The 12,365-nt window shown below is 39.7% G+C and overlaps 1 protein-coding gene and 1 long non-coding RNA gene across 4 annotated transcripts in view; both read left to right on the top strand.

The window, feature by feature from the left end:
- LOC105470974 (RNA binding motif single stranded interacting protein 3) overlaps positions 1-12,365 on the top strand; it is a 1,471,638-nt gene that overhangs the window by 171,175 nt on the left and 1,288,098 nt on the right. The gene's annotated exons all lie outside the window — the stretch shown is intronic.
- Positions 1-12,365, top strand: part of LOC105470968 (uncharacterized) — a 184,899-nt gene that overhangs the window by 170,775 nt on the left and 1,759 nt on the right. For both annotated transcript variants that reach the window (XR_980901.3, XR_011619591.1), the window contains exons 2-3: positions 11,816-12,026; positions 12,167-12,299. This is a non-coding gene — a long non-coding RNA (uncharacterized lncRNA). The remainder of the gene's footprint in view (positions 1-11,815; positions 12,027-12,166; positions 12,300-12,365) is intronic.

Here is a 12,365-nt window from a genome sequence, read left to right as displayed (position 1 = left end):
AGCCTATTTTTGGAAGCCTTGGGATACCTAATCCTGGTTTGGCAGAGCTGCAAAATATCTCCTTGCAGAGATCAGCTAATTTTTTATTCACCTTAGTCTCCAGCATTCTGCTAGGCATTATGAAGCTTACAAAAAGAGCATGCAGAAGGGATGGTCTCAGCTCTCAGGGAGTATGTACTCCAGTTGCAAAGTCAGAAATGTGTACAACAGTGTTTATGTTAGAGCCTTAGTCTTCTTTGAAGCACCATCAGCCTCATAAAAACACTTAACATGATAAATATTCTCATATCCATTCCTCATTAATAACACCTAGAGCTTCTCAAGGACGAATGTATTTTTCAGGTGAAAGAAAAGAAATGATATAAAACTAAGGTGAAGAGATGTTAAGCTGCCTTAGGAGCAGAGACTGGGCAGATTTAGAAGTGACTTTATCAAAGGTAGTCTTTAGTATTCAACGACTTTAGACATTAATGAGACTACCAAGGGGTAATGTTTAATATTATAACTTACTACAGGTTAAATAGCCAATGATAACTTCAATGAAACTTGAGCACAATTTGGGATAGTATGGTATGTTTTTAATGCGACTCTTAAGAAAGTGCTGAAATCTTCCGTATGTATAGGTAATATTGTTGGCAACACAATATATCATTTTTAAGCTGTAATGGCACTCCTGCATGTAAAAATCCCAGAGTGTGAATCAGCCTTGTGGAATGTGTTTCCTGTTCTCTATTTTGCCACAGTTCTCTTTCAGTGGACATATAGCTTTGAAGGTGAGTATAATTAAACATTCGTTGGTATTGCATCTCTCATGCATATATGAGAAAACTTAGTGGCAAATTTCTTCTCTAAAGAATGTGCAAAACCCTTTTGAATTGACCGGCTTTTCTAGTACTTTACTCTGAAACTTGGTTGCTCTGGCTCTTGTGTCTATTTTCAATACATTGTATGTAAATGATGATTTAGTTTCTAAGTGAATTTGTCTGACTGTCAGATGAAGCATTCTGCATGGATGGAGGTGGAAGTTAGAGGAAGGTCATGAGAATATGTTCTGTGTGCCTTCACATTTGGTACTTAGAGGTCTCCGGTTATTATTGTGCTTCCCTTCCATGCCCTTCTTAATGCTGGCTTTTAGCCCAGCCATTGTGACAGCTGTTTGTAATTCCGTTTGCAGTTCACTTCTGGAGGAATTACACATTGCTCTGTCTGCTTGTCGTTGCTGTGGCCTCTTCAAGTTCCCGTGTGATGGGAGAACAAAAGAGTCTGGGCTCTGAAAAGGACTCGACTTTCTATTCAAATTGGAATTATTTTTAGAAAGTGTCTATAGAATCGAAAGTTTCCTCAATCAGCAGGATTCATATAAAGCCATATGTTGGTGTGCTTTCCTCAGAAAAAGCCTTAGAAAAGTTCTTTTAGAATCTCACAGCCTGTGAGAGGCTGCATTCTGTGGGCAGGCCTGCCCCATGCACCTGGAGTCATGGCAAGGTTTCTGTGAGGTGCTGAGTGTGTGAGGTCTCTGGTGGTAATTTGCTCTTGAGGCATTAGACTCAACCAACAAGGGCCAAAACTGTATTACAGTGAACTCTGTTAGCGGCCAGGTTGAGGATGCAGAGTGATCTCTTTAATCAATACTTTATCTGGATTGTCAGTTGTAAAAGGCTTAGAAATAATGCAACAAAATACTCAGCTCTGAAATAACACTGAGTGTCATTTCACCTTTGTTTGATTCAGAAGGTCCTTTAGAGTCTTTGTGTCCTGGGAGAGCTAGTTAATAAAGATTCCATGTTTAGAATGTTTGATAAATTAGACTTTATTCTAGTTAGGAAGGGAAATAGGCAAGTGGAAATGCCATAAAGTCCTCCTGGCCCAAGAGGGAGATGAGAGCTCTAAGCAAAAATAATTGTGTTTGTGGTTACTGGCATTAGTGTTACTCATCACTCACCGCTATTAAATACCCTATAAATATTTCACTTCTGGAGTATAAGATGGGTCAAAGTAGGACCTCTTCTTTACCTGTATTGAACCTTCACCTATTAGCACCTTGTTCTGTAATATGCTCTGAGATGTTTAATAAGTCTACTGATTCGCAGCAAAGGCCCAGGGTTTTCAGGAAAGACTTCCCAGAAATGGGCCTCACATTGGTCTGTCTAGCTTATATAGCTGAGTTCACCCCAAACTGGACTCTCACTCAGAAACAGGTCAACAGAAGGTATCTGATTACACAGGATTTCATGTCCCAGTGGCCCGGAGGGCACAGCATGTGCCACAGGACTGATGTTCTGACTTGGTGCCCTGTCTCGGGGCCAGCTCCCATTTTAGGCTTCCAGGTTCATCCTTCAAAGGGTTGAAAACAGCATCACAATTTTTTTTCTCTTAGGAAATTTCTCACCCTTGACAAGCCCGCAGGACAAACAGACCTGACCTCCATGGCCCCTTGTCTGTCAGCCCTTATTAAATGAATATTCACTCTGCAGAGCATCACACTAGGCATTGTGGAAAGTTATAGAAGGGGGTGATGCACTCCTGGCCTTTGAGCATCTTATCAACTTCCAGGAAAGACAGAACCAGCACACAACAAAATATATAAAAACTTAAATGTCAGCTGGATATATATATAGTTATTTATAAATTCAATCGACATAGCCTGGAAATACATATTTATGTATACATATATCTATATGTACATAAAGTTAAGGCATTTCTGAAATGACTGAAGTGACTAGAATTAGAAAAAGGTAGTTTTCTATTGGCTTAGTTTTAGTCCCCCAGAAGTGACCCTGAGACAAGGACTTGAGAGCAAGTAGTTTATCTGAGAGGTATAGCAAATGCCAGTAAGAAGAGAGGGAAAGAATGACAGGAAAAGTAAGGCAGACCACAAAGGGTATGATATTGAGCCAGGTATGACTATGCACAGCTAGAGCTAAAGCCTATGGAAAAATTCTGGGAAATAATTTAGAGCATTTACTCTGGACTCCTATCAGTAACTGGTTGAGGACTCCTCTCAGGGTGAGTTAATACCCAGATATGCATAGATCACCATACCCAGACAGAATAGTTTCTCGAGAAACAAAACAAAACAAACCTCGTGCACAGAGATGCAGTTAATGGCAGTTTCAAGGCTGGTCTTGGTAAGACCTGAGGGATACAGTAAGGGACCAACATTCTCTGCTACATTCACAGATATTAGTGAGAAAAATGGTTTGGAAAGGAGAAAGGGATTTTGAACATTTAGGAAGCCAGTGTCTATAAGGACCCAAAAGTAATGACAGATGACATTCAAACCAGTACAATAGGCTTCCTTATGCAAGTTCCTCAAAGGAGTATGCCTCAAGTGGCATAGGGAAAACGGTCTGGGTGACCAGTTGAACCAGACTGAAAATGAGGAACAACTTAGGATACAAGGATTCAGATTGTGATGGCTGCCCTAAGTTAGGATTCCCTGTGATCCACTAGACATGTCTCAGTTGCAAACCATATTGGGAATAGTGGGTAGGTTAGCCACACTGTGGATTATGAAGCAGTTACTTTATCTGTGGCATGAAGTCCTGACAGATCACAGGAAACATTTCAAAAGAATGAGAGCTGAGTGCCATTGGAGATGCAATGGGGCAAACGTGTCCTTCCTTCAGCTCACCTAGGTCAAAGAGATAGGCAGTGGCCAACAAGCACTGGAGATTTTACACTAGGTCTCCTATATTTTTAAAGGGTAAGACTGACAGCACTGGGACAGTGGGCATGGGGCTCATCATGATTAGTAGTATGTCTAAAGTCAATCTGATATAATATAGTCTTCTCTTGAATTGCATTGTATGTATAGATCTTCTCTAAGGAGCTGGTAGATGGGAAGTTAAGACTGGCAAAGGCAGAAACACTGCAGAGGGCTCTTGTTCATCTGACACTGGTTAGTTATTGACATATTGCTACAGAAGACCTGTAGCCTAGGCTTTAGCAAATGCCTGTGTGTCGATCTTTGTTAATGGAAATGTCTATGTGTTTTATGTAACTTTTAGCTGCCCTGGCAGATGTGCCCAGGAATGAGCTCTCTGAGAATGCATCTCAGGGTTAATTATTCTTTAATATATAAAATCATACTGACATGGTTTAGATGTGTCCCCACCCAAATCTCATCTTGAATTGTAGTTCCCATAATCCCCAAGTGTTTTGAGAAGGACCTAGTGGGAAGTAACTGAATCTTGGGGGCAGTTACCCCCTTGCTGTTCTATTGATAATTAGTGAGTTCTCATGAGATCTGATGGTTTTATAAGGGGCTTTTCCCCACTTTGCTTAGCATTTCTGACTCCTGCCGCCATGTGAAAAAAAAGTGTGTTTGCTTCCTCTTCTGGCATCATTTTAAGTTTCCTGAGGCCTCCCCAACCATGAGTAACTGTGAGTCAACTGAACTCCTTTCCTTCATAAATTACCCAGTCTTGGATATTTCTTCATAGCAACGTGAGAACAGTCTAATACAGTAAATTGGTACTACAGAGAGTAGGTGTTGCTATAAAGCTACCCAAAAATGTGGAAGAAACTTTAGAATTGGGTTACAGGCAGAGGTTGGAACAGTTTGGAGGACTCAGAGGAAGACAGGAATATGTGGAAAAGTTTGGAACTTCCTAGAGACTGGTTGAATGGCTTTGACTAAAATGCTGATAATGATATGGACAATGAAGTCTAGGCTGAATTGGTCTCAGATGGAGATAAAGAACGTCTTGGGAACTGGAGCAAAGGTTACTCTTGGTATGCTTTAGCAAAGAGACTGGTGGCATTTTATCCCTGCCCTAGAGATCTGTGGAACTTTGAACTTAAGAGAGATGATCTGAAATTGGAAATATATTTAAAGGAAACAGAGCATAAAAGTTTGAAAAATTTGCAGCATGATAATGCAATAGGAAAAATCTGTTTTCTTGAGAGAAAGTCAAGCTGACTGTAGAAACTTGCACAAGTAATGAGGAATCAAATGTTAATCGCCAAGACAACAGGAAAAATGTCTCCAGGGCATGTCAGAGATCTTTATGGCAGCCCCTCCCATCACAGGCCCAGAGGCTATTGAAGAATATGAGCCTACATGAAATGATCTCTAAAATACAGTAAACTTTCACTATCCAATATGGTAGTACAAGTTTACTGTACCTGCACACGTGGCTATGTAAGCTCAAATTAATTAAGATTAAGTATAATTTAAAATTTAGTATCTTAATCATAGTAGGTTCATTGCAGGAACTCAAAGCTGCCAGTGGCTAATGACTTCTATATCAGACAGCACAGAACATTTCCATCATGGCATGAAGCTCCGCAATAGAACTATAGTGAATGAGCAAAGCATAACTCAAAAATCTTGTTCCCAACACATAAACAAGTCTACAAAATAACTGGCTAGCATCATGATGACAGGATCAAGTCCACATATAACAATACTACTAACCTTAAATGTAAATGAGCAAAATGCTCCAGTTAAAAGACACAAAATGGCAATTTAAATAAAGAACCAAGACCCATCAGTATGCTGTCTTCAAGAGACGCATCTCACATGCAAAGACACCCATAGGCTCAAAATAAAGGGATGCAGGAAAATTTACGAAGCAAATGGAAAACAGAAAAAAGCAAGGACTGCAATCCTAATTTCTGGCAAAACAGACTTTAAACTATCAAAGATCAAAAAAGACAAGGGCATTACATAATGGTAAAGGGTTCAATTCAACAAGAAGAGCTAACTATCCTAAATATATATGCACCCAACACAGGAGCACTCAGATTCACAAAGTAAGTTCTTAGAGACCTTCAAAGAGATTTAGACTCCCACACAGTAGTAGTGGGAGACTTTAACACCCCACTGACAGTATTAGACAGATCACAGAGACAGAAAATTAACAAAGATATTCAGGACCTGAACTCAGCTCTGCATTAAGTGGACCTGATAAATATCTACAGAACTCTTCACCCCAATACAACAGAATATACATTCTTCTCATCACTGCATGACACTTACTCTAAAATTGACCACCTAATTGGAAGTAAAACTCTCCTCAGCAAATGTAAAAGAACCGAAATCATAACAAATCATCTCTCAGACCACAGTGCAATCAAATTATAACTCAAGATTAATTAATTCACTCAAAACCACACAACTATGTGGAAATTGAACAACCTGCTCCTAAATGACTCCTGGGTAAATAATGAAATTAAGGCAGAAATAAAGAAGTTCTTTGAAACTACTGAAAACAAATATACAATGTACCATAATCTCTGGATGCAGACAAGGCAGTGTTAAGCGGGAAACTTATAGCTCTAAATGCCTACATCCAAAAGCTAGAAAGATCTCAAGTTAAAAACCTAAAATCACTTAAAACAACTAGAGAACCAAGAGCAACCAAACCACAAAGCTAGAAAAAGACAAGAAATAACCAAGATCAGAGCTGAACTGAAGGATATAGAGACATGAAAAACCCTTCAAAGAATCAATGAATCCAGGAGCTGAGTTTTGGGAGAAAAAAAAAATTAATAAAATAGACCCCTAGCTAGACTAATGAAGAAAAGAAAGAAGAATAAAATAAACACAATCAGAAATGATAAGGGTGATCTCCCCACTGACCGCACAGAAATACAGACAATTAACAAAAAATACTATAAACACCTCTATGCACATAAACTGGAAAATCTAGAAGAAATGGATAAATTCCTGGACATATACATCCTCTCAAGACTGAACCAGGAAGAAATTGAATCCCTGAATAGACTGATAATGAGTTCTGAAAATTGAGTCAGTAATAAATAGCCTACCGACTGAAAAAAGCCCAGGACCAGATGGATTCACAGCTGAATTCTGCCAGAGGTACAAAGAAGAGCTGATACCATTCCTATAGAAACTATTCCAAAAAACTGAAAAGGAGGGACTCCTCTCTAACTCATTCTGTGAGGCCAGAATCATCCTGATACCAAAACCTGCCAGAAATACAACAAAAAAATAGGAAACTTTAGGCCAATATCCTTAATGAATATCGATGTGAAAATTGTCAACAAAATACCGGCAAACTGAATCCAGCAGCACATCAAAAACTTATCCACCACAATCAAGTAGGCTTCATCCCCGGGTTGCAAGGTTAGTTCAACATAGGTAAATCAATAAATATGACTCGTCACATAAACAGAGCTAAAGACAAAAAAAGCATGATTATCTGAATAGATGCATAAAAGGCCTTTGATAAAAATTAACATCCCTTCATTTTAAAAACTCTTAATAAACTAGATATTGAAGGAACATACCTCTAAATAATAAGAGCCATATATGACAAACCCACAGCCAATATCATACTGAATGGGCAAAAGCTGGAAGCATTCCCCGCAAAAACCAGTACAAGACAAGGTTGCTGTATCTCACCACTCCTATTGGAGATGGTATTGGAAGCTCTGGCCAGGGGAAAGAGGCAAGAGAAAGAAATGAAGCACGTTCAAATAGGAAAAGAGGAAGCCAAACTACCTTTGTTTGGAGATGATATGATCCTCTATCTGGAAAATCCCATCTTCTCAGCCCAAGAACTTCTTAAGCTGATAAGCAACTTCAGCAAACTCTCAGGATACAAAAGTCAATGCGCGAAAGTCACTAGCATTTCTATATACCAACAATAGACAAGCCAAGAGCCAAATCACAGGTGAACTTCCATTTACAACTGCCACAAAAAGAATAAAATTCCTAGGAATACAGTTAACAAGGGAAGTGAAGGACCTCTTCAAGGAGAACTATAAACCACTGCTCAAAGAAATCAGAGAGGAGAGAACAAATGGAAAATCATTAATTCCATGTTCATGGATAGGAAGAATTAATATTATGAAAATGTCCATATTGCCCAAAGCACTTTATAGATTCAATGCTGTTCCCATTAAACTATCATTGACATTCTTCACAAAATTAGGAAAAAACTCTTTTGAAATGCATATAGAACCAAAAAGAGCCTAAATAGTCAAGGCAATTCTAAGCAAAAAGAACAAAGCTGAAGGCATCACACTACCTGACCTCAAACTATATTATAGGGCTACAGTAACCAAAACAGCATAGTAATGGTACAAGAACAGACACATAGACCAATGGAACATAATAGAGAACCCAGAAATAAGACTACGTACCCACAACCATCTGACCTTAGACAAACCTGACAAAAACAAGCAACAGGGAAAGGATTTCCTCTTCAATAAACAGTGCTGGGAGAACTGGCTAGCCATATGCAGAAAATTGAAATGGACCCCTTCCTTACACCATACACAAAAATCAACTCAAGATGAATTAAAGAGTTAAATGTAAAACCCACAACTATAAAAACCCTAGATGAAAACCTAGGCAATACAATTCAGGTCATAGGCACAGGCAAAGATTTCATGATAAAGACATCAAAAGCAATTACAACGAAAGCAAAAATTGACAAATGGGATCTAATTAAACTAAAGAGCTTCTGCACAGCAAAAGAAACCATCAATAAATTAAACAGACAACCTACAGAATGGGAGAAAATTTTGCAACATATCCATCTGATAAACATCTAATATCCAGCATGTATAAGGAACTTAAACAAATTTACAAGAAGATAACAACCTCGTTAAAAGTGGGCAAATGATATGAACAGACACTTCTCAAAAAAAGACATACAAGTGGCCAACTAACATGTGAAAAAAAAGCTCAATATCATGGATCATTAGAGAAATGCAAATCAAAACCGCAATGAGATGCCATCTCACACCAGTCAGAATGACTGCTATTATTAGGTTGGTGCAAAAGTAATTGCAGCTTTTGTCATCAAAATTAATGGCAAAAACCACAATAACTTTTGCACCAACCTTATAAAAAGTCAAAAAACAACACATGCTGGCGATGTTGTGGAGAAAAAGGAAATGCGTTTACACTGTTGGTGGGAGTGTAAATTAGTTCAATAATTATAGAAGACAGTGGGGCGATTCCTGAAAGACGTAGATGCAGAAATATCTTTCAACTCAACAATCCCATTACTGAGTATATACCCAAAGTAATATAAATTGTTGTATTATAAAGATACATGTGCATGTATAGCCATTGCTGCACTATTCACAATAGCACACACATGGAATCAACCTAAATGCCCATCAATAATAGACTAGATTAAGAAAATGTTGTACATATACACCATGGAATACTATGCAGCCATAAAAAGGAACAAGATCATGTCCTTCGTGGGGTCATGGATGGATTTGGAAGCTGTTATCCTTAGCAAACTAACATAGGAACAGAAAATCAAATACCCTGTGTTTTCACTTATAAGTGGGAGCTGAAAGATGACAACACATGGACACATGGGAGCAGGAAACACACAATGGGGCCTGTTGGAGAGTAGAGGGTGGGAGGAGGGAGAATATCAGGAAGAATAGCTAACAGATGCTGGGCTTAATACCTTGGTGATGGGATGATCTGTGCAGCAAACCACAGTAGCACACTTTTACTATATAACAAACCTGCACATCCTGCATACGTATCCCTGAACTTAAAATAAAAGTTAGAAAAACAACCTAGTCTCTAAACCTAACTCTGCACTTTATTAGTTGTGCATCCATAGAGAGATTATTTAACATGCCTGTGCCTCTGTTGCTCTATCTGTGAAATAGGGGTAGTCAAGATAGCACATCACAGGGTTCAGGTGAGAATTAAATGCAACGTTATTTATAAAGTTATTAATGCATTATGTGGCACACTGTGAATTCTCAATACGTGTTACCTAAAATGGGAGAGGGTCTCTGTCTTAGTCTTTTTGTATTGCTATAAAGGAATACCCGAGAATGGTTAATTTATGAAGAAAAAAAACGTTTATTTAGATCACAGTTCTCATGGCTGGAAGGTTAAAGATTGGACATCTTCATCTGGTAAAGGCCTCAGGCTGCTTTCACTCATAGTGGAAGGCAAAGGGGAGCCATATGTGCAGAGATCACATAGTGAGAGAGGAAGCAAGAGAGAGGGAAAGGTGCCAGGCCCATTTAAACAACCAGCTTTTTCAGGAACTAGTAGAGTGAGAACTCAGCCCAAAAGAGAGCAGTAATCTACTCATGAAGGATCCTCTCTCATGACTCATACACCTCACACCAGGTCCCATCTCCAACACTGGGGATCATATTTCAACATGAGGTTGGAGGGTAAAAATATCCAAATCACTGTAGTCTCTTAGCTCCAACATTATGTATGTTTCTAAATGCTGTGCCATATCTGTTTTCTCCCTGATGTTGATAATTTATATTTGGAGTAACCCATGGAGGCAGGGAATCCTACATTAACTCACAAGGCCATTTTATTTAACATACATTTATACAACTCATACCATGTGCCAGAGTCTAATGTAAGCACTGAACACATATTTATTTCATCTTCCCCACAAGCCTATGTGGCAGGTATTCTACAGAAAAGCCTCCACATTTCTATACCTGCCTCATTTTGTGACTTATCTTGGTAAGTCCTGTGGGAGTGGGGAGGGGAGAATAAAGATGAAACAATAAGATTCTGCCCTTAAGGCAGAGAGGAGACAAACAAATAATTGTAGAGAGTATATTGTCTCAGGCTAGATATTTTGCATGTATTATTTAATTTCAAGCAACAACTCTGTGAGATAGGTGATATTCCCATTGTATAGATGTGGAAATAAACTAAAGAGGTTTTATAACTAGCTCAGCATTGTACAGCTAGTTCATTGTGAGAAATGGGACTCTAACCTGGGCCTAATTCCAAATCCTGTACATTTTTCACTGCATCTTGATGTCTGTTAATAGGAAAGATAATATGCATGTATAAATATAAGGTATAAATAAAATAATACAGATAAATTGTCCTAGGAGTTAAGGGGAGTAAAGGATTACGCCTGGCCAAGAGGGTCATGAGAACCTTCATTGAAGAGGGAGCATTTGAAATAGTACCTAAAAGTGAGCAGGATGCGGGCTGGTGGGACTCGGGGAAGGAGATTCCAGGTAGAGGGAAGAGCACAAGCGAAGGCTCTGATAGGATCAGGATAACATGTGGAGTTGGTAGTGATGGACCAAGGAGGGGGACCTGCCTGGGTGGGATGCGGTATCTTTCACCAACATTGTTGAGAATTGCCAGAGCATGGTCATAACAAAGAGCAGTCTGACTCTTAGTTTTATTATTGCCTTTAAATTGTACACATAATGTGCCTGCTTCATTATGTGTATCTGGGACAGACCATTCCTATCAACCTCTATCCTTTGGTATGCCTGCGGGTTTGTTGGAATAAGTTTCTCTTGAATTCTGTTCTCTATATGTCTTGCTTGGTAGCACTCCAATTTCTATGATTTCTTGCCTGTGTTATTCCCAGCCTGTGTTATTTCTGGCTTGCGTTCTTCACTATGTGAGTTTTACCCTATGTTCCAGGAAGACAGGTTCTTTCAGGGTCAAAGAGGTAGCCCTAGGCTTTCTATAGGTTTTGGAAAAGAAGGGTCACACATGGAGCCAGGTGTCTGTCATATTCCAGGTCTGGAGTTCTTCTGTCTCAGGCAGGAAGCCTGGCTGAAATAAAAGCTTTCTTCAGGATCTGAGTGATACCCTAAAGTCTACCAACAATGCTAGATTGAACTAAATGACATGGGCCGTGGCACTGGAAGAATCTTCTTAGAACTCTTGTCATGTGGTGGGAAGTTAAGAGTGGGCTGTCTTGAACATTGAAACCGTTAAAGGGAAGACCATGGGTTGATACCCCCCCTACCCTCATCCCCTGGCCTTTCCTTGACTACCACCCTAGGGCAAAGGAAGAAGGAGGATCTCCTGCTAATTTTCAACTGCGTTTTGCTCTCTGTTATGTAGTATTTCAGTGACATCATCCACTCAGGAGAGTTGGGGCGAGGCTGGCTGAGGTTCTCAAGGCGCTGAGTTTTGAGTTCAGGTGCTCGTGTAGCAGTGGAATGATGCCTCCTGACCTTTCAGACCTTTGAGACCTCTGGGCGGTCTTAGAAATCACTTCAAGCCTCCAGTCCAGGATACGACTGCCTAGGGGAATTCCAGGGAAAGGTGGCAGGTAGAGTATCCTTTCTGAGTTTTATTCTCTCGTCCTCCTTTCCCTTCTTTCTATGTGTCTGTGTTGCTCTGTTGTGTCTCCTCCTCGAGATTCCAAAGAACGTTGATGCCAAGGTATTTATTTTATGTTCTTGTCAACAGAGATGCCATGGTCAACAAGGTGATGAATACCACTGTGAGCTCACTACAAGATCTCAAAGATTTCAAGCCACTGGCTGTTCCAAAGCATGAAGCCGCCCTTCCGGAGCAGTGGCGGGAGGCAGGCAGGGAGGAGGTAAGGAATCATCCTCTCTTCCCTGTGCCCCTTGACTCCATCAGCCTTTAGCCGTCAGATTGTTTG

Source organism: Macaca nemestrina, chromosome 2, assembly GCF_043159975.1.
Source record: "Macaca nemestrina isolate mMacNem1 chromosome 2, mMacNem.hap1, whole genome shotgun sequence".
Lineage (NCBI taxonomy): Eukaryota > Metazoa > Chordata > Mammalia > Primates > Cercopithecidae > Macaca > Macaca nemestrina.
Note: the sequence above shows the minus strand (reverse complement) of the source record. Positions and strands in the feature narration are given on the sequence as shown.